The sequence below is a fragment of the Megascapheus bottae genome, chromosome 37, assembly GCF_031878675.1.
Source record: "Megascapheus bottae isolate mThoBot1 chromosome 37, mThoBot2.hap1, whole genome shotgun sequence".
In the NCBI taxonomy this organism is placed as follows: domain Eukaryota; kingdom Metazoa; phylum Chordata; class Mammalia; order Rodentia; family Geomyidae; genus Megascapheus; species Megascapheus bottae.
Genome location: NC_143545.1, coordinates 3,414,561 through 3,420,409, shown reverse-complemented (window position 1 = coordinate 3,420,409; position 5,849 = coordinate 3,414,561). Strand labels below are relative to the sequence as shown.

The window sequence follows — 5,849 nt, the reverse complement described above, 5'->3', positions numbered from 1 at the left end:
TGCAGTGATGGAGCTCCAGGAAAAACCCACAGAAATATCGTTGCTTATCACCACCGCCAAACGCCACTGCTGTCTGTTGACTATTGTGCTTCTGTTAGGGACGACAGTTGTACTAACGGTGATTCTAGCAGGTGAGTGGTTTTGAATGCCAAGGTGTGGCTTAGGCCGTGGGATGGGCACAGAAAACAGAAGACTGATTATAAAGCAAATCCATTGTGTGTTAGTGAACCAAGCAGAAAGCCGCATTCCAGAGCACAGCCTGTTTTCTTCCTGTCCAAGAGAGTGGATTGGCTTTGGGAATCAGTGTTTCTATTTTTCTGAGGACACAAGGAACTGGATGTCCAGTCAGGACTTTTGTGCCTCCTCTGGAGCCAATCTGGCCACTTTTGACACCATCTACGACCTGGTAAGAAAAGCTTTTGGGGTGCTGAAGACACCCCACCGCGACTTGGAGAGGTTGTGTGAAGTTAAAGGGTTGGCGCCAGGAGCTCACGCTGTCATCCAGCTACCCAAGAGGCTGAGATGGGAGGATCGAAGTTCCAAGACAAATTGTGAAAGTCGGATTGGCACATACACACAAAGAAGAGAAAAAGAATTATTAGTCCTAATACAGAGCTTCTCAGAGGCTGAGATGTGAGATCACAGTTTGAAGCCGGCCTTTGACAGAAAAACAAAATACATCCAAAAGACAAGGACTCTCATTTTCAATGTACTGTGTTTTATTACAGAATTTCTTGAAAAGACATAAAGATTTGTACGATCATTGGATTGGACTTAGAAGAGAATCCTCAAAACACAGTTGGAAGTGGGCAGACAACACAGACTTCACCAACTTGTACGTTTTCAACCAACCTTCAGTTTGTTTGTTTTGGGTCTGGATTGGGGCTTGAACTCAGGGCCTGGGCCCTTGTTCCTGAGGTTTTGCTCAAGGCCAGCGCTTTACCACTTGAGCCACAGCGCCACTTCTAGCTTTTGCTAAATAGTATTATTGGAGGTAAGAGTCTCATGGATTTTCTTCCAGGGCTGGCTTTGAACTGTGATCCTCAGATCTCAGCCTCCTGAGTAGCTGGATGACAGCTGTGAGTCCTGGAACCCAGCATGGATTTGTTGTTGTTGATGATGGTTTATTTTTCTGCATTTTGGAAACAGTTGAGCCTGAGTGAAGGTCACGTCTAGGGAGCCCACAGGTGGCCGTGGGTCATGAATGAATGCGTGGTTAGTGTGACTGGGATGGACGGGTGATGGACAGACAGGTGGCATTCACACCAGGACTTTGAGAATGGAGAAGAAACGCAACTCAGTCATCAGTGCTCAGCACTAAAGTCAGATGAGCGCTAGTCTCTTACTTCTGTTAGAACCACACCTAGCATCCGGGTTGTGGCCTGGTGCTAAAATGCTTGCCTCACATTCACAAAGCTCTAGGTTCGATTCCTCTGAAGCACATACACAGTAACAGCTGGAAATTGTGCTGTGGCTCAAGTGGTAGAGCTCTAAACTTGGGCCCAGGAAGCTCAGGGACAGTGCTCAGGCCCTGAGTTCAAGCCCAGCACTGGCAAGAAAGAAAAAACAATGAAAAAGAAAAGACAGGCCACAGCTGCGTGCTGGTGGCTCTCACGTGTCATCCTAGCTGCACGGGAGGCTGAGGTGTGAGAATCAGGGTTCCACACCAGCAGAGGCAGGAAAATCTGTGAGCCTCTCATCTTCCATGAACCACAAAACAGAAAGCCAGAAGTGGTGCTGTGGCTCATGATGGGAGAGCAGGACTCGTCTTGAGCACAAAAGCTCAGGGAAAGCATCCAGGCCCCCAGTTCAAACCCCACAACTGACATAAAGAAAAAAGGAAAAAGAAAGCAAGTGTGCAGCCAAATGTGAATTCTGAACGTGTTTCTGCTTGGCTCTAGGGTGGAAGTTCGAGGCTCTGGGGAATATGCCTATTTGGATGAAGCTGGAATTAGCAGCGCCAGGGTCTACGCAGAGAGAAAGTGGATCTGCAGCAAACCAAGCCTCTACGCCCAGTGTCCAGCTGCCTCCAGCTCTCTCCTACCCCGGGTCTCCTCCTCTACATACTGTCTGCTTGTAGCTGGGATCCTCATAGCTCATGCCTAGAATCCCAGCTATGCAAAAGACTGACATCTGAGGACCTGGGTTCAAAGCCATCCTAAGCAGGAAATTCCATGAGCATTATTTCCAGTGAAACATTAGAAAACCAGAAGTGGCACTGTGGCTTAATTAGTAGACCACTAACCTTGATCTGAATAGCTCAGGGACAGTGCTCAGGCCCTGAGTTCAAGCTCCATGACCCACAAAAAAGGAAAAATAAGAAAATACCTGGTACCCCTCAGGAGACATTCCGTCTTGTTACAACTTGGGGTTTCTCTCTCTGCCTTCATCTCTGTGTGTCCCCTGACAACTTTGATTGGATTGATAATTAGCTTTTTTCCTTCTTTATTTTGTTATTCATTAAAAATTTTAATTATTTACTATTATTTTTCATCATTTTTGTTAATTTATTATTTTTCTTTTTTACTTATATATTTTTATATTAAATTGTTATTTTCTTAAAATTATATTTCTTTAAAAAATTTTTTTTCCAGTCCTGGGGCTTAAACTCAGTGCCCGAGCACTGTCCTTGGGCTTTCTCAAGACTAGATCTTGGCTGGGAGCTTGGCCTAGTGGTAGAGTGCTTGCCTAGCATGCAGGAAGACCCGGGTTCGATTCCCTGGTACCACATACATGGAAAAAAGAAGCCAGAAATGGTGCTGAGGCTCAAGTAGTAGAGCTCTAACCTTGAGAAAAAGTCCAAGGACAGTACTCAGGCCCTGAGCTCAAGCCCAGACTGGCAAAAAAAAAAACTACAGCTCTACCACTTGAACCACAGCACCACTTCCAGCTTGTTTTTTTTTCTGTTTGTAATGGGGTACCAAGGAATTGAACCCTGGTCTTCATGCATGCTAGACAAGCACTTTACCACTAGGCCAAACTCCTGGCCTTGTTTTTTTGTTTGTTTTGTAACCTTTTTTTTCTTCTCTTCTTTTGCCCAAGGTTGGTGCTCTACCATTGAGCCATAGTGCTACATCTGGCTTTTTGGTGCTCCATGGGAGATGAGGGTCTCCTTTGAACCTCGATCCTCAGATCTCAGCCTCCTGAGTAGCTAGTCAGACAGGCGTGAGCCACCACGCCGGCTCTCTTCCACCTTTTTGATGCTTCACTGGAGAGAGGAGTCTCACAGACTTTCCTGCCCGGGCTGGCTTTGAACCATGATCCTTGGATCTCAGCCTCCTGAGTAAGTTGGGATGACAGGTGTGAGCCACCAGCACTGTAGCCACTTTATACGTTTTCAGAACTAGAACTGGAGCCTTCTGTCGAGCAATGTGTTATTTTAATTTCACATCAAGTATTTATATCAAGGTCTCCCTAGAAATATTATTGTCATCTTCCTACCAGCCCTGCAGTTGACCTGTAAAATTATAGTTATAAAATATTACTAAATAGAAGAGATTTTAGCCTGCTTTGAAGAGAAGAACGTGATGGTGTTTATTTTGTTAAAGCCAAGTATACAGTTATTACAGGATTAGTGCCTGAGTTTTGCTTCCCGAAACAATATAAATATATACTTTGGAATTTAATAGTATAGTTGTGTTTGTAAAATTAAATGTAATCAATTGGACTTTATTCTGGGTTGAAGGGAGTGAAAATATTTTGCTGTTTACTTTACTAAAGCCACACATGCAATTCTAGAGATTAACATCTGTGTTATGCTTTGGGAAGCTAAACAAATGCTTTATCATTTGAAATAAATGTTATAATACATCACTTTCAAACTTTCTAGGTTTTGGCCAGTCTTGGGGCTTGAACTCAGGGCCTGAGTACTGGCCTTGGGCTTTCTCAAGGCAGAGCTCTACCACTTGAGCCACAGCGCCACGTACAGCTTTTTCTATGTATGTGGTACTGAGGAATCAAAACTGAGTCTTCGTGCATGGAAAGCAAGCACTCTATCACTAGACCAAACTCCTGGCGCCCTCTAGAGTGTGCGTGTGTGTGTGTGGCACCCTCTAGAGTGTGTGTGTGTGTGTGTGTGTGTGTGTGTGTGTGTCTGTGTGTGTCTGTGTGTTTGCTTTGTGCTCAAGGCTGGTACTCTACCACTTGAGCCACAGCACAGTTTTCTTGTGGTTCATTGGAGATAAGAATTTCAGGGACTTTCCTGGCTTTGAACCTTGATCATCAGTTCTCAGCGTCTTGAGTGGCTGGGATTACAGGGGTGCGTCACCAAGCCTGGCTTCTCCATGAGTTTGAATAAGAAGACATCTCCCACCTGTTCATAGACAACTACAAGAAACAGCAGAATGTGCAAATTCTACTGTAGCCAGAGGAACATAAGCAGTGTAAAAGCATACAGTTGTATCTGTAGAAATATGAAGGGCATTACTATTGGCTATTAGACCAAACAGTACAAGAACGAGGACTCAATATTTGCGGACCCAATGCTATGGACATGGTATTGGAAATATAAACATAACTACATAGACATAAAAACCTATGACTCTACAGACAAGTTTTATTTCATAAATTAATATGTATCCATGATATACAAACCCTTAGCTGAATTTTGATTATGTTCTAAAAACTAAGTGCCAGTGATTGTATATAGAGATTCCCTTTTTAAACACTTGTCATTTGAAATATGACTAAAAAAATCCAAGTAAGACTGTGCAAAAAAAATAAAGACAATAAAGAAAAATTAAAACCCTACAGACAACAAGCTGCGTGCTGGTGGCTCTCACCTGTCATCCTAGCTACACAGGAAGCTGAAATCTGCGAATCAGAATTTGAAACCAGCCGAGGCAGGAAAATCTATGAGACTCTTACCTCCTATGAACCACAAAAAAAAAGCAAGAAATGGTGCTGTGCTCATAATGGGAAAGCAGGGCTAGTCCTGAACACAGAAGCTTAGGGCCAGCGGCCCCCACACTTGACAAAAAGAAAAAAGAAAAATGAACAAAAGCAAGTAAATACCCAAATGTGAGTAATGCACGTGTTTCTGCTTGGCTCTAGGGTGGAAGTGGGAGGCTCTGGGGAATACGCCTATTTGAATGAAGCTGGAATTAGTAGCGCCAGGGTCTACGCAGAGAGAAAGTGGATCTGCAGCAAACCAAGCAGCTACGCCCAGTGTCCAGCTGCCTCCAGCTCTCTCCTACCCCGTGTCTCCTCCTCTACATACTGTCTGCTTGTAGCTGGGATCCTAATAGCTCATGGCTAGAATCCCAGCTATGCAAAAGACTGACATCTGAGGACCTGGATTCGAAGCCAGCCTGAGCCAAAGATCTAAGGGATAGTGGCCAGGCAGGGAGTTCAAGCCTCAGGATTGGAGGGAAAAAAGCCTGCATTTTGGGGGTCAGGGGTACAGTATACTGATTTGCAGTACAATGAATAAAGTTCAGGGTAGGCACAGAGATGTTACTGGAGGGAAAAGTTGTTAATTTCCTTTCTGGGGTTCTCTGGAGGTAGGGGTGTCAGAGCATATGGGGAATATGAGTCAATCGTGCATCACACATGTGGTGACACAGCCACCTTCAAAGGCCCGTAGTATCTGAAAAGATGGCGATTTACACATTTTCCACCTGAAACTCATATCACTTCTTTCCTTTTCACAATTATCTTTACCTTCAAGAAGTTGTAAAAGAGTTTCAATTCACCATGTCTAACTAGGAGTACAAGGCATTATTTCTCTCTGTGTGTGTGTCTGTGTGTGTGTGTGTGTATGCTTGTGTGTATGTGTATTCGTCCTGGGACTTGAACTCAGGGCCTGGGCACTGTCCCTGAGCTTTTGTGGTGCTCTACCACTTGAGCCA

At 44.3% G+C, this 5,849-nt stretch overlaps 1 long non-coding RNA gene across 1 annotated transcript; it reads left to right on the top strand.

Moving 5' to 3' along the window:
* Window positions 1–356: 356 nt before the first annotated feature.
* On the top strand, window positions 357–2,104 carry LOC150042074 (uncharacterized). The gene is made up of 3 exons (XR_016533685.1): window positions 357–406; window positions 729–835; window positions 1,902–2,104. It is a non-coding gene; the product is annotated as an uncharacterized LOC150042074 (long non-coding RNA).
* The last annotated feature ends 3,745 nt before the right edge of the window (window positions 2,105–5,849 follow it).